This window comes from Rousettus aegyptiacus, unplaced genomic scaffold (assembly GCF_014176215.1).
Source record: "Rousettus aegyptiacus isolate mRouAeg1 unplaced genomic scaffold, mRouAeg1.p scaffold_m13_p_13, whole genome shotgun sequence".
NCBI lineage: Eukaryota > Metazoa > Chordata > Mammalia > Chiroptera > Pteropodidae > Rousettus > Rousettus aegyptiacus.
Genome location: NW_023416288.1, coordinates 3,579,444 through 3,603,095, shown reverse-complemented (window position 1 = coordinate 3,603,095; position 23,652 = coordinate 3,579,444). Strand labels below are relative to the sequence as shown.

At 37.1% G+C, this 23,652-nt stretch overlaps 1 pseudogene; it reads left to right on the top strand.

Moving 5' to 3' along the window:
• Positions 1-2,956: 2,956 nt before the first annotated feature.
• Positions 2,957-23,652, top strand: part of LOC107511474 — a 64,067-nt pseudogene continuing 43,371 nt past the window's right edge.

Genomic DNA, 23,652 nt, shown 5'->3' with positions numbered 1-23,652 from the left:
TGTGGGATCCCATCCTTACTCAGCAATCTGATTATTGTAGTTTTAGCCACTCTGAGAACTACTCTGAACCCAAAAGAAAGTATAAAATGGTTGTTGTACAAAAAATAGACATGTAAATAAATAAAATTAAGATAAAGTAAAGGCAATTTACTCTGAAATAAAGTTGCCCTTAGGTCCTTTGGTCACCTACTGATAAGAATATTTGAATGTGAAAGACAAGCATGGTTTTTAGAAATTGGGTAATATATCCTTAGTACCAAGTTAGACATTTATGAAAATCCCCATAAATAAATGAGGATATTGTTTAGGGTATTATCTGAAAAAAAAAATTATTTCCAAAATATATTTAATAACATAGCAATTAAATAATAATAACCTATATTCATATTCACATATTTATATTAGGAGAAAACATGAAGTAGATGTGAAAGCAATATCATCCTTAGGCAGATTGCTGTATTATTTTATATATCTTCTCTAACCTTATTATAAATCTCTAATTCAATCTAAGCATATGTCCAACTTTCCCCCTCCCTCTAATTACCACCTGTGATAGGCTGAAAACTGGCCTCCCAAAGATAGTGATGCCCTGATTCCAGGACCTGTGACTATGTTAGATTACATGGCAAAGAGAAATTCAGGTAGCAGATGAAATGAAGGTTATCGGCTGACCTGGAGATGTGGGAAGGAGACACTTATTCAGGTGGGCCCAGTTTAATCAGTGGGTCATTATCAGTGGAAGAGGGAGACAGAAGGAGAACCAGAGAGTGACAGTGTAAGAATGGTTTGGCCTGACATTATTGACTTGGAAATGGGAGAAATGGGTACATGAGCTAAGGAATGCAGGCACCTATAGAAACTGGAAAGGGTAAAAAAATATTCTCCCTTAGAGCCTCCAGAAAAGAAAGCAGCCCTGGTGAAACCTTGATTTTAGCCCAGTGAGATTCATTTCAGACTCTGACCTCCAAAACTATAAGTAAAAAAAAAAAAAAATTGAGTTGTTTTAAGCCACTAAACGTATGGTGATTTGTAACAGAATAGAAAACTAATATATCACCTGTGACATTAGAGTTCATTCTGATTTCTCTGCTAGGACAAAAATTTAAATACACTCTACCAATTAGTACTCATGGATTACTTTTCATAGTAATCATGTTTGGAAACAATTCTAGGGTATTAAAGTAATTAAAAGGGATAATTGTCTTATAGATTTTAAGAGTAAGGGTCATAATACAATATACCCTGAAGTATAATTTTTCTATTGCATCAACATATAGAACAACTCTTGAAATTACATCAAAATATAAAATGCAAAAAAGTGGAAATTCAAGGAAAAGCTGACAAGTGTACTATAGCAAGAGATCTCAACAGAATGTCTCTAAATTACTATTAGGTTAGACAACAATAGTAAGGATATAGAAGGTTTGAAAAACATAATTAACAAGTTTGATTTACCAGACAAACCCATGCAAGTAATAATAAGAATAAAACTTTCTAAGCATATACAGCAGATTTACTTAAGTTGACCACCGTGTACCAGGGCATAAACAAATTTTAAAGGATTGGCATCATAAAGATATTCTCATTGCAATGCAATCAAAATAGATGTCAATAATTAAAAGATAAAAAATATAAGTGAGAATTTGAAAATATGCTTTTAAATAAGTTAAAGAAGAAATATCCTATTTTAAAAATATTTCATACTGAGTTATTTAATATCAAAAATTATAAATATCAAAACATCTGGAATACTGGGAAATCAATACTAAGAGGAAAATGGAACCTTAAAATAACTGGAAATTAATGCGGACTCCAACTTAAGTAATAAGATTTATGTGGTAAGAATAAACCCAAAAGTACAGGAGGAAAGAGAAATAAAGATTTAAAAAGTAACAAATTAGACCAGAAATTTCCAAATAAGAGAGTGGGAAGTTTAAATAAATATACAACTAAAATTACAAAGAAAATACTATTGAAAAGCTTTATGCTAATAAATTTGAAAACTTAGTCTTATGATCTGAGTGTGTTCCCCCAAAATTCATATGTTGAAATTTTAATGTTGGATGAGATTGTATTTGGAGGGTGAAGATTTGGGGAGGTGATTAGGTCATGAACCTTGAGCCCTCTGGATAGGATTAGTGCTCTTATAAAAGAAGCCCTACGGAGATCCCAAATCCCTTCTACCATGTGCTGCTACAGTAAAAAGGCACCAGCTATGAACCTGGAACAGAGCTCTCAACAGAACTTGGCTCTGCTGTTGCCTTGACCGTGGACTTTCCAGCTTTCAGAACTGTGAGAAATAAATGTTGTTCGTAAGACTGGTGTCAGTGGTATTTTATTATAGCAGTCTCCACAGACTAAGACATTGTTTGGTTTGGTTTTCCTTTTCTTTCTTTCTTTCTTTCTTTCTTTCTTTCTTTCTTTCTTTCTTTCTTTCTTTCTTTCTTTCTTTCTTTCTTTCTTTTTCTTTCTTTCTTTCTTTCTTTTTCTTTCTTTCTTTCTTTTTCAATATTCTCCCTCCATTCTCAACTTTTGGCCTTTTCCTGTGCACCTGCAATTCAGAGGTAGTCTTTCTCCACATTCTTGCCTCTCCCCCAGAGAGAGAATGCTGTTTTTTGTTACTTGGTACTAGCTCGTTTGACTACACAGTGGGGAATGTTCTCTGCCGTTCTGTCCTGCTTCAGTCTTAGATAAGCCCTAGACCTCTGGAATGTTTTTTTCTCAGTAAACCTGGTCCTCCCCATTGCATCTAAACTCTGCAGGCTCTTGTATGGGAGAGTATTTTCAGCTTTGCTCCAAGGGTAGAGGGCTTTTTGTCCTTTTGCCCTTCTCCCAGTCCGATAACTTTTTACATGTACTCCGAAGGTGACAATGTTTGCTGCCTTTCTTCCAAAAGCTTGAGACTTTTTGTTATCAAGCAAGGGCTCACTGTCCGACATCCATACAAGCCAATACTATGTCACCAGCTTGTAAGAAAAGAACAAGCTTTCATTGTGAGTCAACCGGCAAGGAGACGGGAGACAAGACTCAAATCTCTCTCCTCAATCCAGAGTTAATGGAGAATTTTAAGGGATTAGGGGGACCAGTCTGGTATGTGGAAGTGCTGGCAGGGCAGGAGAGTTTTGGAACTTGTCTGTTTATGGTAAGATGATGGTAAGAGGTTTCAGCACCTGATCTCCAGGTGTTCAAATTCCAGTCATGTCCTGGTCCTTTGATTTAAAAGGGTTAGAGGTTGTGGGACATGACTTTGGTTCCAAGTGCAACTGGAGGTCCGAGTTCTCTCTTCTGCGCATGCTTTAGCTACATGACTTCTGGTTTTGGTCTGTTGTCTCTAAAAAGCAACTCAGTATCTTGTTAGAAACAGGACAAGACCAGTTTGAGCTGGTTCTGTGATTCCTTTTATAATGAATAAAGGTCAAGGCAGAGCTTTGTTCATTTCCTATTTCCAACATTTCTCAAAGTCTATTTCCCAAAGGAGAGGTGGCCACTTCTTTCCCTCTAGATTTTCACCTCTTAGGGCGCCTTTCTCCCGCTCTGCCCTCAATCTTGCTTTTGAGCATCCAGTGGAGGTCCCTAGAGATGAGCCTGTGAGTGAGAGTGACTTCTTTTTGTGTCTCTGGCTCTTTATTAGTCTTTACCAAATTATTAAAGATTTTAGTTTTGAGGCATAGTTCTGTAATGTAGTGGTTAGCACGTCTGCCTTACATGCAGAAGGTCCTGAGTTTGCTCCCCAGGTGGAGCTGGGGTCTAGGCCCCGGGTGCACTGGGCCCCCTAGGGTGCACCCCAGGTGCACACCAGGCCCCAGGTGCGTGCCATGAGTGTGTGGAAGGAGACTCACTGCCCTGCCTTCAGAGAACCAGTTCTTAAGGGAGGTCAGGAATAGAGGTGTGTGTATGAGGGGGATGGAATTAAAGAAGGGGAAAAGAAATTTTAACTTTGAATATTTTTACCTGCTTGTGTGGCACCTATCTTCTCTCTTACCTCCTATTTTGCTACATATGGAATCAGGGCTTGCATTCCCATCTCTTCTTCAAGGAGCCCGTCTTCCTTCCATTTCAGGCTAGTTCTCTCTGTGATCTTAGCTCTCTGATGGGTTAAAGACTTATTTTTTAACTTATCCAACTGTGATATTGTGGTTTATAAAAGGAAATATGTATTTGATCTTCATCTAGCTTCTGGCACAGACCTCCTAAAACCCTTGGAATTTCCTCAGAGATGAGACTGGCAAAGGCGTCTTTTGTTATGTTAATGAAATGACTTTAGGATTGCTCTTAAGAATGGGGCCTGGTTGCCAGGAGAACCAACCATGTGATTAAAAGATTGGAACTTTTAGTCCTATACCCTTAATTTCCAGGGAAGAGAGAGTGAGCTAGAGGTTGAATCAATCACTAATGGTCAGTGATTTAATCAGTCATATGTAATATGACTATGCAATAAATGCTAGGTAATGCAGCCTCCATAAAAACCCAAAAGGACAGCTCATGGTCCCCTTTTCTAGAGAATTTTCACATTGAGATACCAAAACATTTCCAGGAGGACAGAAGTGTCTTCATTTGGGAACTTGCCCTATACATCTCGTCATCTGGCTATTGATTTGTATCCTTCAATATCCTCTGTAATAAATCAGTAACCTAATGAGTAAATGAGTTTTGAGTCCTGGGAGCCATTCTAGAAAATTAATCAAACCAGAAGAGGGGGTCGTATGAGCCTCTGATATGTAGTCAGTCAGTTAGAAGTGGAGGGCAATTTGTGGGACTGAGCTCCTTACCTACAGAATCTGATTCTATCTCTGGGTAGATAGTTCCAGAATTGAGTTCTCAGACACCCTGCTGGTGTCCAAGAATTCCTCGTTGGTGTGGGGAAGCTTCTACATACACGTTAGAATTGGATCCAGAAACCCTTTTTCTCCAGCTTTTCTTGTTGTTAGGGTGGGAGTGATGCTCTTTCCAGATTTTTACAATCCAGATAGTAGTAAAATTTGTTATTTTTTAAAATCAAATATGTTCTCTTATCTCACTTCCCTTTGTATTCATTCCTTCTGCTCTTGGTTTGAACCTTCCATCTGAAAGCAATTTCATCATTGACCCAGACTGTATCTCTAGGAAACCAAACCCAAACCATCTGCCTATCTTAATTCCAAGCTCTGAAGTTGTGAAACTCCCCCAATTTTCTCAACAAAATTTTCCAGTCTCTGAAGCCTCATAGGATTTATTATTTACACTCATTATACACCTAAAACTTTCAACCTTGTATTACTGATATTTGTGCTTATGGTTCATTGGGCACCAACTGGATTAAAATACCCAAAGTCATTAATTCCATTCATTAATCTAGCATTAATTGAGGACCTGTCATGTTGGAGTACCAGAGACGCAGTGTGACCAAGAGAGACATTGTACCCATCTTCATGAAACTTACAATCTAGGAAGAAAGACAATGAAGATGTAATTAGAAGTTTATTGAGTGCTACAAATGCCAAGTCTCGGTCAGTAATAACAATAAACATAAACACTTGTATATGTTGAATAAATGTATGAATAAAAATCCCTTCTCCACACTTTTTCCCCTCTTTCTATATAATACTTTTAGCTTAAAATATTTTTGTTATGGTCCATGTAACATTATTTTAGAATTTTGTAGTAGCTAGCCTCAGGAAATATTTTCCACAAAATTTTTTCTTTGATAAATGATCAAAACATAGCCACGACAGCCAGAGAGTCCTAGGAAGCAGGGTGCAGTCAGGAACTAACTCATTTGAGCAGGACATGGCCAGGCAGGGTCACCCTGCCACAGTACCACCTACCATATGAGAGCCAAGTGCAAAGTGTTGGGACAAGGAAAGCAACTTTAGTAGAAAAACCAGCAAGCTGAGAATATGGTGGACTAGTGTCCTAAAGAACCATCTTAAAAAAGTGTAAAATTCAGGTTTCTTTTCTGTCTGGGGAAGGGGGAAACAGAAGGGGCAGAAGGTGATCGATGGCCACAGGAACCAGCAGGGCTCTGAGGAAGGTTGTGAAATTTCTTTGCTCTTAGTCTGTTGACTTTAGTTGATGTGAGTCTGGTCACAAGGTTCCTGTAACTCTTTGATAATCATTTTTGTATATACTTCTCTTATCTGCTCGGGAGAGGCATTTTCTGGTTTGGAGCTGTTTTTGTAAAACTCAAGCCCCAGGCAGAATTCCTCTAATGTTTAGCACATTCAAATGCAAGACTAAGCAGAAGCTATTAACCTGAAGGCCATATGAACAAAGCAGGCTTGGACAAGACAGAGTCAGAGAGACTCTGTTACTTTCTGCTCCGGGAAGGCAGAGTTTGAGGAGCCTAGGAGACATCCAAATGGTGATGTCCAATTGGCTAAATGGTTTAAGAACATCATTTGAGCTAAATACTCAGATTTGAGAGTCATTAACATTTAAATGGTTGTTAAATTTATAATAATAATGATGATAATAATAATGATGATGATGATAATGATAATGATGATGGAGCCACTTCAAAATGGAATCAGAGCCCACATCTCAGAGTACCTGCATTGCCCATCTTTCTCCTCACACCTTTGGAATATTTAAAACTGGACAAAATAATCTTTGGGCTGGGCCTAAAACAGCATTGTATTACAAACAACTGTTTGTAAAGCCAACGGGAAAGCAGACATCATAATTACAGGACTGAAAATTAAAGACATTCTTTACAATTAGCATCACTATGTTAGATATCTGCACCAATAGAAATTCCTTCCTTCTATTCTTGTAACTATTCCCCTTCTTTTCCTCGTCAATACCCCTTGCCTTCATCTCTCAATCTGAATATTTAGGTTGATGCCTGAATTAGGGCTTTTGGATCTCAAATGCCTGTTGACTCTTACTTTGGCCTTTTATTTTTAGATTACAAATTCGTGTAATAAGTGAAGTTACTCAAGGAGAGTGGGTAGAATGAGAAGATAAACAAAAGGGAAATATGAAAATCTGAAAATCATCAACATTTAGAATGGGCAAAAGAATAGATTAACAGATTGAGAAGGCAGACAGAGTGAAAGAAAATTAGGAGTGAGGACAGTGTCATGAAACTAAAAAAGTTTCAAGAATAAGGGAATGATCAGCAGGGTCAACTGAAATATATATTGAGACTATATTATTTATGATGTTCTATAGACTGCTTTTTTCCATACAGAATGTTGCAAACATTTTCTCATTTCAATAACTGTAGATCTGCATTGTAATTTAAAATAACTACAATGTAGCTGCTACGTATGATTCAATTATATGGGTGCAACATAATTTACTTAACCAATCAATAACTAAACCTTAAATTATTTCTAATTTTTGCTTTTATAGAAATTTTCTTATCTTCATATATAGATCTTGGCATGTGTTCAAATATTTTCTTGGGTTAAAAATCCTAGAATCAGAATTATTAGGTCAGAATGTCTATAGATTTTAAAGATTTTTGATATATTCATCAAATTGCCTTCCAATAATTTGCTCCAAGTAGCTAAACTTGGGACATCTGGATTAAACCTGGGAGGCTGAAAAGAAGGGTATGTGGTCACAAGCCAATAATGCCACCTGATTATGGCAAAAGGAAATGGATATCCTCTCTAGGGAAAAGCATTTGTGGACAAGGGCTCCTTAGATTAAGATTTACCAATCCTGGGGCCTGCTTTACAAGATAAATTGCTAGACTGACCAAAGAGGAGGTGACAGACAGGTGGTAGGTGAACAGTACGGGTGAAGCAGGAAAGCATTCTCTGTGTGACAGTGTAACTTAACTACCTGGAGATGGTGTAACAAGTTAGGAAAATCCCTCAATTCAGCAGCAGGGTTATCAAGGAAAGTGCTATATTTCTGGCCTTGGGTGGAATTCTTTGGGTATTTGCAGGCAGCTGCAGCTGTAGGGTAAAGAAAGAGAAAGGCAGGGGACTGACAGAAGAACCCTGACCGGAACCACAAAAGGTGCCCTGGGGCTGGGTAGATGAGAAAGAGAAAAACTAGAGCAGTTTTTATGGAAAGAAAATCTCCTAGAAGATCAACAGAGGGTGATTAAAACCCCTGGGGATGGGAAAATTCAATTATTTTGAGAAATAAGAACTTTTGTGTTACCCTCTAAACATCCAGCCTCTCAGTCTCAGAAAGAGAGGGTCACCCACTTATGCCTCTCCCATGCACCAGCTCTAGTGCAGCCTGGCAAACCCACTACTCTGGGCAGGTCTGTTGGACCTAGAGGAGGATGAAAATGGGGCTCGGTTGTCTGCCTCTCTGGGGTTGCTGATACTCACAGTCGGGGACTACACTTACCAGATTTAATTTGGGGTCTTTTAGCTAAACCATAAGAGCTCATCACATCTCCCTGCTGATGAATTTTAGAATGGAAGGCCAAGTAGAACCAGAAAGTGGTTTGAAATAGACTGGAGAGAGTTGGACATTCAGGAAGAAGTCAGCCACTTTACCCTGGCAGGACCCTGGTTACCGGGGAAAGAGGACCTCAGGGGATAGCTGGAAGGGATACAGATGGCTTCGAGTAGCTCTGCAGCTACTCGTCTTTGCCTCTAGATGTCACCCTTGCTGTCGGAATGACGACTGGATCCCAGAGAACCCAACACACCAAGAAAAATACCTTGTCCTCAGGTGGAATGACAAACCCAAACAGGTTAAACTTAGGCACATCCGACCCCGAAACCAAAGGGCTGCAGGGGTGGGAGTGAGGGGCAAATAACTGCTCTTTCTCTTCCTGTGTCAGATAAGTGAGAAGACTGAAGGTTAGAGGCTGAAATTATGGTACAGCAATTGAATTGTCTGAGATTCTTGAAATTTTTCTGTTGCCTGCCTGGACAATCAACTAGTTTGGCCCAGGAGCTACCTCCTACCCCCAACAGGAGGGGCTCCAACTTCTTATTAGCTCCATGAAGATCTCCAAGGTGCTGGGCAGCCGTGTTTCCCAGAAAACCCCTTGTAAACAGCTGATATCGGAATCGTCATTTCTAGGGAACTAGATAATCTCAGTGTTTGTCCCACGGAGATTACTCTCATGCTTGCCCAGCAAAACAGAGGGAACAAAGAGGGATGTCTCTTCAATTAACTTTGTTTTATGGATCTTTGTGGAATAGATCTCTATGGGGTGGAGGAAGAGTTAGGACACTGAGTTCTTTGCTTGGTGCCTTTGGCTTGTGAATGTCCCCCAATAACACCTATTTCTTACTCATGCCACTCTATATTGCAAAATTCGCCTTTGTCTTCCTTATCACACTGCAGAAAAGCAAAAAACAGAAGATCATAAGAACAACTCAAGAGAAAAGTCAAAACTGAGGAAGAAACCACAAATAGACTGACAGTAGACTTCCTACTCAACATGGAAGATTGAGAGAAGAAGAATATCAGCCAAGAGTAAGAGAAAATATCTGTCTCAAATTGTGTGCCCCAAAAACCTTCTTTCAAGAATGAGGGCAAGAATGGAGTCAAGATAAATTTATTTTGATAAGTAGAAACTTAGAGTTTACCACCAACAAATCTATACTTAAGTTACATGTAAAAGTTGTACTTCAAAAAGAATAAAATTAGGAGCAGGAAAAAAAAAATGGCATACATAATAGAGGCTCTGTTCATTCCTCTGGTGACCAAGTTGTGACAGAAACAAGGAACAAACAGCAAGGAAAAATAGCCTTGGATCTAGATGAACAAGCCATACAACTAGGGAGAAATCTAAGAAATCACACTGGAACAGCAGAAGGTAGGATGGATTGAGGACACGAGTCTACACAGTACCAAGTGGCTGAGTGAGATGGATGCTAATGCTGCGGTAATGGCAGAAGCCTCTTAAAGGGGGTGAGTCCACCATTGGACTTTCTTGTGGTGATAGACCAGTGCCCTTTGGCTGCACAGGAGGCACTAGGGACTTACAGGGGACACTGAGTTGTTGGAGTGAGGGCCGAGGCAAGACTTGCTCTGTACAGAAGTGCCGGTGGTATCCATTGTTCTTCTGTTGAGCCCTCCCTCATCCCAGTGTGTGGACACAGTGCCGCCATAGCAGAGATGTCATCAAACTGGAAAACAGAGGTCACTTCACCCAGAGGATTCCCTGAAACTACGCCTCCCCCAGCTAGGAGCCCCACCCAAGCCACATGGAGATTTGTACATGTTTAGTCAGGTGCCCCTTGGACACCTGGGGCACCTGACTAAAGTGAGCACCTGGACTCACACTAGTGGCAGGTGGCCTCAGTTTCTGGTGTGGCCTTTTGAGGCAACTACAAGCACAGCATTTGTGGATTGCTTGCTGAATATTAACAAGTGGCCCTGGAGGGGCACAGGCTGAAGATAAATTTGGCCTGCAGCTGTACCCCTTTCAGGACCGTGCCACTGGACACCTACTGCACAAATCCACACTAATAAGAGCTTTACTTAGTTCATAGAAAAGACACAGAAAGGCAGCCATAATGGGAAGACAAAGAAGCAGAAACCATATGAGAGAACAGAACAGAGATCCAGAAATAATGAAATCAAGTAATCTAACAAATGTGGAGTTCAAAACACTGGTTATTAAAGATGCTCAATGAAATTAAGGGAAGTGTAGATGAATTCAGTGAGAACTTTCAAAAAAAGATAAAACGTAAAAATGGAAATGGGAATTATAAAAGGAAGCCAGTCAGAAATGAACAACATATTATCTGGGATGAAGACTTTATTAGGGGGAATAAACAGAGTGGATAAAGAGGAAGATCGAACCACTGATAAAAAGGATGGGGAAGCCAAGGACACTCAATGAGAACAGCAAAAATAAAAAGCCCAAGACTATAATAATACTTTGCAGAACCTATGGAACACCATTAAATATAAAAAATTCATATCATGGGGGTACCTGAAGAGAGAGAACAAGAAATTGAAAATATATTTGAAGCGTTAATGATGGAAAACTCACCTAACCTAGTGAAGGAAATAGACACATAATCCCAGGAAGCTTAAAAAAATGAACCCAAAGAAGTCCACACCAAGATACATCATAATTAAAATGACAAAGGTTAAATACAAAGAGAGAATCTTAAAAGCAGCAAGAGAAAAGCAATTAGTTACCTATAAGGGAGCACCCATAAGACTGGCAGCAGATTTCTCAAAAGAAACTGTGCAGGACAGAAGGGTTTGGCACAAAATATTCGATGTGATGAAAACCCAGGATTTATAACCATATCTTTACCAGCAAAGTACTTTATCCAGCAAAGCTACCATTTAGAGTGGCAGGACAAAGAGCTTCCCAGACAAAAGTAAGCTAAAAGAATTCATCAATACCAAGCCAGTATTACAGAAAATGTTGGAGGGACTTCTTTAAGAAGAAAAAATATGTATCAAAAACAGGAATAAAGAATGGCAACAACTGCATTCCTATCAACAAGTACCTCAAATGGAAAAGAATTAAGTGCTCCAACCAAAAGATAGAGTGGCTGAATGGATAAGAAAACAAGATCTCTACATATGCTGCCTACAAGAGACTCACTTCAGATTAAAAGGCACCCACAGACTAAAAGGAAGGGAATGGAAAAAATATTGCCTTGACAGACCTAGAGGGTATTGTGCTGAATGAAATAAGTCAAACAGAGAAAGACAAATATGCATGATTTTTCATACACGTGGAATCTAAAGAACAAAATCGACAACAACAAAAGCAGAAATAAACTCAGAAATACAGAGAATATTTTGAGGGCTACTAGATGGGAAGGAAATTGGGGCTGAGATAAAAAGGCAAAGAGATCAAGAGGTACAAATGGATAGTTGCGGAATAGACATGGAGATGTAGAGTGTAGCATGGGGAAAATGGTTAATAAAGTAATAAATATGTAAGGGGGAAGAGGGGTACTAGAATTAGTTGGGTGATCACTTTGCAAATGATGCGGATCTCTGATCACTATGCTATACAATTGAAACTAGTATATTATTTTATGCCAACTATACTTGAAAAAAAAACTCATTGAATTGTACAATGTAAATACAAGCAACTAATTGTCTATCATATTTCAGTAAAGACAAAAAAAGTGAAAAAAAAAGTATGAACTGGAGAAGTTACAGGTATTTGGGGAATGCCTTTGGGTTCCATCCAATTCAGGACTAATATTCTCTGCCAGGTTCTATTGCTTCTGATGCCTGGCAAACCAGAAAATTCAAAGTAGCTCTTATTCAGAGAAAATCTATCTTAGTTTCTTAAGTGTACTTTGCTTTATTCGACAGATGTATTGGAACTTCTAATTAAAGTGATATTACAAAAATGAAAAAATCTTTGGTAAAACAAATCATTTCTCCAAAGTTATGTATATATTTTAAAAATTAAAAATTTTGTACAGTGTTAAAAAAAGAAGGAAAATTATATCAGAAGGAGAGTCTGACGTTCAAGAAGCAATGGTAAGAAAGTGCTAAACATAGATAAATCTAAAATATTGCAAAAATAAATAACAACAGATAGTATAAAATTTTAATTAAAAAATTATTTACTAAAGCGACAGTAACAATAAAATAATATCCTAGGAATAAATCTAAAAAAACAAGCAAGATTTGAAAGAAACTGTGAACTTATCTCTCTAAAAATATACACATGTATGAAAACTTCAAGCTATTTGGTCCTATCTTCAGTCACTTGATAGCAACACCTGTAAAATCCTCAGGGCTACTTTTGGGAAGACCTTAGGGGAGAGAGGCAGGATGCTGAGAAGGCCTAACACAAAACTGGATGTTTGTCCAGTCAGGGAAGCCCTTAGCCATGTATTGCTCCTCTTTCACAGTATCTCCCAGTCAGACAACTCTGGCCCATTCAAAGTATGGAATAATATCTGAAGAGTCCACTGGTGGTTTCTTCACAAGAAACATTTGATCGCATCTTGGGGAGCCCTTCCTAGTACTTAAACACCCATGGTATGTAATTCCTAAGGTTCATCCTACACCTTTTTTGTTCTCAACAACATAATAAAACCTGAGGGGTGTCCATCATAGAGTATTGTTGCAGTTATAATAAGGTATTGTCCCAGACTTGCTGGTTATAATAAATATATGGCCATCCACCATGTATTTTCTTTATAAAATCTGACAAATTCTGAATTCCAAAAGATTGGACCACAAGGATTCAGAAAAATGATTGTGGAACTTATATACTTTGATCTTACTGGCTCACACACACAACAACTATTCCAAGATAGACTCCTTAAGTCACTTATTTCCAACCACGGGAAAATACAACATGAGAGAAGATGTACAGAGTAGTGACTCTCAAGGTCGATTAACCTGAAGGCCTGATCTCTCCTGAGGGCAGACAGGACAATGAAATACGAAAAGAGGTAGCATATGACAGGGCTCCCTGGCTCTCCATGTGGTGTGTAAGTCTGCTGGCCAAGGAAGCAATATGTCCAACATAGCAGTAATTCCCTACCTGTCAGCTGGGCTTTATTCACACATTGGGAACAAAAAGGGGAAGGGGAAGCTATGTTCTATGTCCTTGAGATGGAGGTGAAGTATAGGAGGAGAAGGGAATGGGCAGTCTCTGTTGCCCAGTCTGAAACTTATCAGCAGAAAAAGATCTTTTAGGAAACATAAATCCAGGTCTTGCAAATTAGCAAGATATTTTGCCAAATAGCAACTACATGCTTATTAGGTTTGTTTTATATGAAAAAGAAGATGTGATTGGGGAAAAGAAAGCAATAAAGAAAATGAAATAGGGAGGCTCTTCAATAGGAAATGGTTTATTTCTTTACATGAGGAGATCAGAGCTAATACACTAGAAGGTAAAAATGTAGATGAGAGTCTAAGAATATCAAGAGGAAAGGTACTGACATATGTGGGCCTCCTTGCAGCTATTTCACAGTGTGAGAAGACATCTGGGTTTTACTTTCACAGTTTGAGAAAGCATCCATAATGGGAAGACTTTATTTTATAAGAAAGCATTCATACGAGCTAATTCAAATTCATTCATGAACAAAAGAGGTATGGTTAAGTAAACAAGTATAATTTAAACTTATCTACCACAACAGATAAGAAATATACTTATCTTGGAGATGTTCAGTATGTGTTTTACATAATACCATTACTGTGAGCTTTAAGGAGCTCACCACAGGATTTGACTGGCTTAGACCATTTGAGGCTCGGCAAACTATCTGTCCTGTAGGGATCCTAGTTAACCATATGTACTAGAGTAATGTTTCCTCCATAATGCATATTCTCATAAAAAGTCTGGGGACAGGGAGGTGTGCGATTCTCACAGGCTGATTTACTCAACAGATCAGGGTGAGATTTATGAAAAGTTCCCACTTTCCTATCCATGTTGTGGCTGTGACAGGGTGGCCTTCTACCCCTCTGTCTCACTGGGGATCCACTGGCAAGTTTCCCACACAAGATGTAGAAAGGGCCTTTGACCTACTTTCACATGCTTCTGGTTTTCACATGATATCACCTCCAGCATCTTGCTAGTTGTCTTTATTCTCAGTTCCTGACTGTTTTCTCACTTTTTCTTGGCTGCCACTTGGGATTACCTTCTGTTCACCCTTGGTTTGTGTTTTACTTCCTGACTCTGGGATGTCATCAATTTGACCTGTTTATGTGGTTCTCATCCAGCATCATTTCCGGCTAGATTCAATATCCCTATCCCTTCAGTTCTCTTCCTGAGAGAAGCTGTACTATTTTCCTCTCTGATTAGCCTCCTCCTCCTATGACACACTTGTATCCAGCCTCTTCTTGATTATTTATATATTTAGAGACCAGAGACTGCCATATATGCCATTTAAATTCTGTATAATGACTATATTTCTGGACATTTATTGCTCATTGAATATTTGTCAAATTGAAGATCAATCAAACCGGTTTTCAAAATACAATCAATTGTCATGAAAACACTCTGGTAAGTCAGGATGAGGATTTTTTTTAAATGAAGTAGAATATGAAAACATGGAAAATATGAGTGCATTGCAAAACAGAGTACTGATTTGTGAAATCATGTTTCACAATAGTTGAGAATCTTAAGGTGAAGTGCTTTTTCATCACTGCAGCTCAAGGTTTAAAAAGTTTGAAAGCCATGAATTAGATATCAGGGGGGAGGGTTAGAGAGATGAACTAAACATTTATTGTTTTTGCCTAACACATTCTCCAGCCATATTTCTGGTAACAAAATTACTTCCATTTCATGCCTTTTGGACAGGGTTTATATTTTGCCCACCCAGCCTGGTTTAGAGAACTCTATTCCTAATCATGTGTTTAGCTGAAGAGGAAGCACACAGCAGAAGCCAATCTAATCAAGTACTTCCTGGGATTTCTTTCCTAGAGCTACTAGGAAAAACTTATTCTTTCCACTGGAGTTGCCAGATCAATAGAATATGATTTTAAGGCTACCAGTGGACGTATTGGAGAGACTTGGTGGGGTCGGGGGGGGGGGGGGAGGAGAGACTGCCCCCATTTTAGTGTTACTCCTAAACATTTTTATTACATGAGCCAATAGACTTTCTTTTTGGCTTAAGGTAGTTTAAATTGAATTTTTGCCCCTTGCAACCAAAAGAATCCTGGCCAATAGAAAAGAGCATGGAACAAGGAATGGAGAAACCTAGATTTAGATGTAAGAGTGTCACACCCTACATGTATAATCCTTGGAAAAAATTTCAAAATCTGTATGAGTCTCAGTTTTCTCTTCCTCTGAAATAGGAGAAACGGATAAGATGTAACTCACAATCCTTATTGGTCATCAGAGTTCCCTGTGGGGCTTTTAAAAATACAAGTACCTGAGCTCCATACTAGTTTTTCTGAGTCAAAATCTATAAGAATGTGGCCTAGCAGGCATCTGTTATTTTAAAATAAACTTAGGTCATTCTGATGCACAGCCACCATGGGTAAGTGCTGGACTAGTTCATCTCTAAGGTGTTTTCTATCCTAATATTCAGTGCTCTGTGATTCCAACGAGATCACACAATCTGATTGAATTTTCAGCAGTTGATAGAGCGACAAATGCAGACTCTGGATTTATACTACTTTTGTTGACTGTCCTGAAATGACTAATGTGATGTAAATGGTAATAATTATTAGTTAAGATATGCTATCACTATTCCTAATTAGCCTTATAGAGAAGAAATACCAATACATCAATCACTTTTTCTTGTGCAGACACTCACAATATGGTTCATCATTATAATGAATTCTTTTTTTATCTAAGAAGTAAAGGCCCAAGAGGAGAAATATGGAAGTAAAATAATAAGTGCGAGAAAGTCATATGATTAAGTTTGCTGTGTGTTACTACAAATATTTCCAGTATCCAGAAGTGTCACATTTTAGTTCTTTCTTGTGTCAAGAACACAAATGTAAATTAGAGCTGTAAGACAAGTGATAATACAATGGCTTCAATGATTTTTCTTAAGTAATTTTTTCTTGCTTAGTGATTTCATTCTGTATAGAAAAGGCATGCTTCTCTCATTAATAAAAAACCCACAGAGCTAAGTCTCATTACCTTTACAGATTTGTGTCTATTTTCCTTTTTAGTATGCTGCAAGGTAATTCATTAGTCTATTCATTGTTTTTCACAGAAACACTAACAAGATTAGCAGATTTGAAATCCTTTGTCTGGGAAACTGATATCTTGGTAAATTTTCAACATGTTCTTCTCCCAATCTTTGGTGGAAAAGGCTGTGAGTTATAGGATAGCTGCAGAGTTCTATATGAACCCTTCAAATACACATATTCAATTCAGTATTCTAGCGTTTCCATGACTGTGGCCGTAGAAGGGGGTGGGGAGGAATTTATATAGGTCTGTACTTGAATGATTAATGATAACCTTTGGGAGGGAGGAAGAAGATGCATAGGAACAACTAAGGAGGCAGAATGGGGGAGGCAAGATAGGAGAAAATTTTGCACCTAAGGAAATAACTATTTTTGAAATATTAGAGTAGCCTGCCAGCCTTGACATTTTTTTTTTCAGATACAGAGGAAACTGGGGTGAGTAATTACAAGCAGTAATTGTCATTGTCAAGATAGTTCTGTTATTAGAGAAACACAAAATATGTCTCTTTTAGAGGCACCTCGAATAGAGCCATGGGAGCAGCCATCAGATAAGGTTAATTAGACAGTGGTGCTGAAGCTAAAGACTACAGCTGTGACGATGACAGAAGAGGACATTTTGTCATTCTTAAAGCACAGACTTGCTTTAAAGCAAATTTGGATGGAGCAGTCTAGAAGGAGAAATGGGCCCTGGAATCTGTAGTAAAATTGAAAAGATGGCACAGAAGAAAATCCTACCAAATTCCTGTGCATTAACTAGTCAGATATTTATAATCTTATGTGTTTTCTTATATTCAGGGAATAAAAAATAATTTGAGGCAGAGGAGTGAGGTTCTTTCTTTAGACTCATAATATAGTTGTAATTCATTTTGCTCATGTGTAAATCTAATGAAAGGGTTTAAGTGAGGCAACTCACTGTCTAAATAGTCAATGTTTTAATAAGTATTGAGCCAAAATTTTAACTACCTCATAATTGGAACTTCACCCATGTGGGAAACAAATATGTATGAAATAAGGTGTTAGTTGAAGGAATATAATCTTTATCATTAATTTCACAAACAGGAGAAGCAGTTAGATGAAGCTACCTTCAGGCATCTGGTCCAGGTTTATGGATGTCCAAATAGACATCTCAAATTCTAATAAAGACACATGATCAGAACAACTGACTGCACACACTATCTTGTTATGTGTGGTTTTTGTTTTGCTTTTTAATTCAGAAATGTCTCTCTTATTTTTACCACACCAATAAAAAGAAAAAAAAAAGCTTAAGAAAAAAAGTATATTTAACTTTTATGTAATCACATGTTTAAGATGATTTTCAGAATATAAGAAAAGTCCAAGGAAGTTTAAATTTTCTGAAAAGCCAGGTAACAACGTCTCTCTTCCTCCTCCTTTTCTCATCTCTCCTTTCCTTTGCATTTTATATTTAGGATATGAAAACTCTCTAAGTAAAATGTGAGAACTGTGTGAAAATTAGGCTAAAATGGACTTTTGTTTAGGAAAGCTTTTATTCATCAGCCACAAATAGATGTGATCTTTAAATACTAACATTATTTCTTAGTCTAGATGTAAGAATTATTTTAAAAGTCAAGATTTTAAAAAGACCAAAGTACTAAGATTTCAATTGACTAGAGCAAAGATGTTCGTTCATATATGTAGCTTTTCCCCTTCTCATTTAATAGTCAGTACAATGGATTCCAGTTTTCATTCTGTACTTGAGCCAATAATATCATAAGCAGTACTCAATTTTATCCAAGGGTAATGTTATCTACTGGTAGGTTCAGAGAGAGCTAGTTGAACATTACTGATGATAAAATGATAGTCATGTCTTTTTTAAAAATTAGCTAGAGTTTAAAATGTGTGGTCTAATAAGTTGATTAAAAATCTAACATTTGTGGTTCAAATAGAAATGTTAATTACTTATAAAAAAGATAAGTGAAAAGGTGGTTTTTTAAAATTCCAATCTTATAACTGAGAGGCTCATGGCACAAAGTACTTTGAGTAGTTTCATTTCTGTCGAATTGACCTCCCATCCAGAAGCTGTGATATTTTCTCTATATATAGCTTAATATAATTGCAGGACTCCCCCACCTGACAACATGTTGAAAGTATTCTTTCATTCCTCAAATATTTAGACACAAGGGTAAATGTCCTGAGGAAATGAAGATGAAGGAGGCGTAGTCTCTATCATCAAGAAGCCCAAAAATTAGGCAAGAAAGAAGACATTTACAAATAAATGTCTATTAAGTTCAGACATGGACTAGAGGGCTAGAGGACTAGAAGAGTCTAGCTCTACCAGGAATCTTTTGACTAAAAGATAGCTTCAGAGAGTATTTGATGTTTGAGTTGAGTCATGAAGGAGGATTAAAAGTCTCACAGCCACATAAGAGTGTTCCAGAAAAGTGAATCGCCTGTGCAAGGGCATGAGTTATATGGGAAGGTTTAAAAGCAGCAATTGGTTTGATTTAGCTAGAATAAAAATTGAAAAAGTGGAGGATAACTGAAGATAAGGAGACAAAAAAGGGAGATAGAGGTCAGATGGCAATTACATTTCATCCAACTGGCCAGTTGATTTTTAGCCTTAGAAAACAAACACATATTATTCTTCAAGAAAATTTTACATGATTTCATAGAATTCTTTTCCCCATTTCTCACCCACTACCAAAGCCTTCAGGATAAGAACCCCTGTAAAAGAAAGTATCTTAAGTCAGAGAATAATACAATAAAATTCATGATTTAGAAAGACCATACTTACAATAGTCTGGAGAATATTCCTTGATTACCTCTCATGTACCAGGGTCGAAGAGGGGCAGTCTAGCAGCCTTCCATCCCAAAACAGCTGCTTATACATTCTTCTCCAGTGCACACAGAACATTCTCAAGAATTGACCACGTACTGGGACACAAACAAAGCCTCAACAAATATAAGAGGGTTGAAATCATACCAACCATATTCTCTGCTTATAATGTTTTGAAACTAGAGATCTCAATTGTAAAAAAAAAAAAAAAAGCGGGAAGAACCACAAATACATGAAGAATAAACAACATGCTACTGACAAATAATTGGGTCAGAGAAGAAATAATAAGAGAGATCAAGGGATACGTAGAAATAAATGATAATGATAGTACAACATAATCAAAATTTTTGGAACGTAGTAAAAGCAGTCATATCATTACAGGCTTATCTCCAAAAACAAGAACAAGTTCAAATAAACAACCAAATGCTTTATCTTAAAAAACTAGAAAAGGAAGAACAAATGAAGCCTAAAGTCAGTGAAAGGAAACAAATCATCAAAATTACAGCAGAAATAAATTAAATTGAAAACAAAAGAATGATAGAAAAAATAAGTGCAAGAAAGAGCAGGTTCTTTGAGAAAGCAAATGAATTGACAAACCCCTGGCTAGACTCCCTGAAGAAAAAAGGGAAAGGACATCAAATAAACAAAATCAGGGATAAAAGAGGGAGAGTTACAAATGGCATCGCAGAAATACAAAGAACCATACAAGAATACTATGGAAAAGTATATAACACCAAATTTAATAACCTAGAAGAAATAGACTAGTACTTAAAAAAATACAACCTTCTATACTGAGTCAAGAAGAACTGAAAAACCTAAATAGACCAATCAGCAGTATGAAAGTTGAAATAATCAAAAATCTACTAAAAAGTAAAAGTCCAGGACCACATGGCTTCGACAGTGAACTCTACCAATATTCAAAGAAGATTTAATACCTATTCTCTTCAAACTCTTCCAAAAAATCGAAGAGGAGGCAATACTTTCCAACTCATTTTTTTAAGGCCAATATTACCCTGATATGAAAATGTGGTAAAGATAACACACAAAAAAGAAGACTAATATTGATTAATTTGATACACCACATAAACAAATTAAAAAATAAGAATCATCTGATCACATCAATAGATGCAGAAACAGCCTTTGAGAAGATAGAGCACCCATTTATGATCAAAACGCTTAACAAAAGTGGTATAGAAGGAAAGTGTCTTAACATAATAGGGGCCATATATGACAAAATCTCAGCCAACATTATACTTAATGGTGAAAAATGAAAAACCTTCCCTCTAAGATCAGGAAAAAGGCAAGGCTGTTCTCTTATTCAATATAACATTGGAGGTCCTAGAGAGCGCAATCAGACAAGTGAAAGATATAAAAGGCATCCAAATAGGAAACGAAGAAGTCATACTGTCACTATTTGCGGATGACATGATTCTCTATATAGAAAACCCTAAAAACTCCACAAGAACACTACTAGAAATAATAAGCAAATATGGTAAGGTTTCTGGATACAAAATCAATTTTAAAAAATCCACAGCATCCCTATACTCTAATAATAAAGTGTCAGAAAAAGAAGTCAGAAAAAATAATTTCTTTTGCAATTGAAAAGAAAGAATAAAATACCTAGGAATAAATTTAATGAAACATGTGAGGGACCTATATAATGAAAGCTACAAGACCCTATTAAAAGAATTTGAAGAAGATACAAAGAAATGGAAAGATATTCTGTGTTCTTGTTTTTGGAAGAATCAACATAGTTAAAATGACCATATTACCTAAAGCATTATACAGATTTAATGCAATCCCCATCAAAATCCTATCAGCGTTTTTAAAAGAAATACAACAAAAAATTATCAGATTTGTGTGGAAGCACAAAAGACCCTGAATCGCCAAAGCCATCCTGAGAAAAAACAATGAGGCTGGAGACATCACTCTGTCCAACTTCAAATTATACTACAAAACGACAGTAATCAAAACGACATGGTATTGAAAGAAAAACAGATACACGGACCAGTGAAACAGAATCGAGAGTCCCGTATTTATATGGGCAAATAATTTTTGACAAAAAAAATCCAAAAACATACAGTGGAGAAAGGCAACCCTCTTCAATAAGTAGTGCTGGGAAAACTGAAAAGCTATCTATAAAAGAATGAAACTAGACTATTGTCTATCACCACATACCAAAATTAACTCTAAATGGATAAGGACCTGAATATAAGACCTGAAACAATAAAATGAATGGAAGAAAGCATAGGAACTAAACTCAAGGACCTTGGACTTAAAGAGGATTTTATAAATTTGACCTCAAAAGCAAGGGAAATAAAGGCAAAAATAAATGAATGGTACTACATCAAACTAAAATGCTTCTGCACAGCAAAAGAAACCATCAATTAGGTAAAGAGACAACCATCCAAATGGGAAAATATATTTGCAAGCAACACCTCCAATAAGGGCCTAATATCAAAAATATACAAAGAACTCATACAACTCAATAACAACAACAACAAAACAAATGATCCAATCAAAAAATGGGCAGAGGACCTAAACAGACACTCTCTCTGGAGGACATACAAATGGCCAACAAATATTGGGAAAGATGCTCAACATTGCTAGCTATTAGGGAAAAGCAAATCAAAACCACAATGTGATACCATCTCATACCTGTTAGAATAGCTATAATTGATAGAACAAGTAATAACAAATGCTGAATTGGATGTGAAGAAAAAGGAACCCTCATACACTGCTGGTGGAACTGCAAATTGGTACAGCCACTATGAAAAACAGTATGGAGGTTCCTCAAAAAATGAAGAATTGATCTTCCATATAATCCAGCAATCCTCAACTGAATATTTACCCCAAAAGACTTGAAAATTCATACCCCAAAAGATATTTGCACGCTGATGTTCATAGCAGCATTATTCACAGGGGCCAGGACATGGAAGCAACTAAAGTGTCTTGCAATAGAGGATTGGCTAAAGAAGCTATGGTACATATATACAATGGAATATTATTTAGTCATAAAAAGAGATGAAATACTGCCATTTGTGACAACATGGATGGACCATGAGATAATCTTGCTCAGTGAAATAAGCCAGACAGAAAAAGTTAAAAATCACATGATATCACTTATATGTGGGATATAAGCCTAAAAGCAACAAATGAACAGGACAAACAGAGACTCGTTACCATGGACTATAGACTAGTGGTTACCAGAGGGAAGGGGTTGGGGGAGAAGGAGTGAGGTGATTAGGGTAAAGAGGTCGAATATATGGGGATAGAGGGAGGGTAAAGTGGGTAAAGGAACTCAAATATATGATAGCTGAAGGAAACTGGACTTTGGGTGGTAATCACACAATAGAACATACAGATGTCAAATTGTAATGTACACCTGAAAAATATATAATTGTATTAATCAATGTTACCCCCAATAAACTTAATTTAAAAAATAATAATAATGGGTAAAATGATGCTCAACGAACTTATGGGGAGAATGGGTGAGCACAATGAGAACCTCAGCGGAGAGATGGTAAGCATAAAATTGGACATAGAAACCATAAAAAAAGAACCAGATAGAAACGAAGAATACAATAATTGAAATGAATAATACACTAGAAAGATTCAATAGTAGATTGGATGAAGCAGAAGATTGAATCAGCGAATTGGAAGATAACAGAATACTCCCAATCAGAGCAATAACAACATAAAATAATTTTTTAAAATGAGGATAGTTTAAGAGACCTCTGGGAAAATATGAAGCGAAGAAATATCAGAATCCTAGAAGTACCTGAGGAGGAAGAGAGAGAGCAAGGGATTAAGAATCTATTTGAAGAAATAATGACAGAAAACGTCCCTAAACTGGCAAAGGAACTAGACATACAAATTCAGGAAGCACAGAGTCTTAAACTAGAGGAATTCAATCAGACCTACACTAAGACACATCATAATTAAAATGCCAAAGGTCAAAGACAAAGAGTGAATCTTAAAAGTAGCAAAAGAAAGGAAGCTAGTTACTTATAAATTATCCCCATAAGAATGTCTGCTAACTTTTCAATGGAAATTTTGCAGCCAGAAGGGAATGGCAATAAATATTCAAAGGTATGAAAAACAAGAATCTACAACCATGAATACTCTATCCAGCAAGATTTTTGATTAAAATGGAAGGTAAGATAAAGAGCTTCCCCGACAGGAAAAAGCTTAAGGAATTCATCACCAACAAGCCAACATTACAAGAAATGTTAAAGGGTCTTCTGTAAAAAGAAAAAGGATAAAAAAGAAAATAAAAATAACAAATATTAATAATAAAATGGCAGTAACAATATACCTATCAGCAATCACTTTAAATGTAAATGAATGAAATGCTCCAA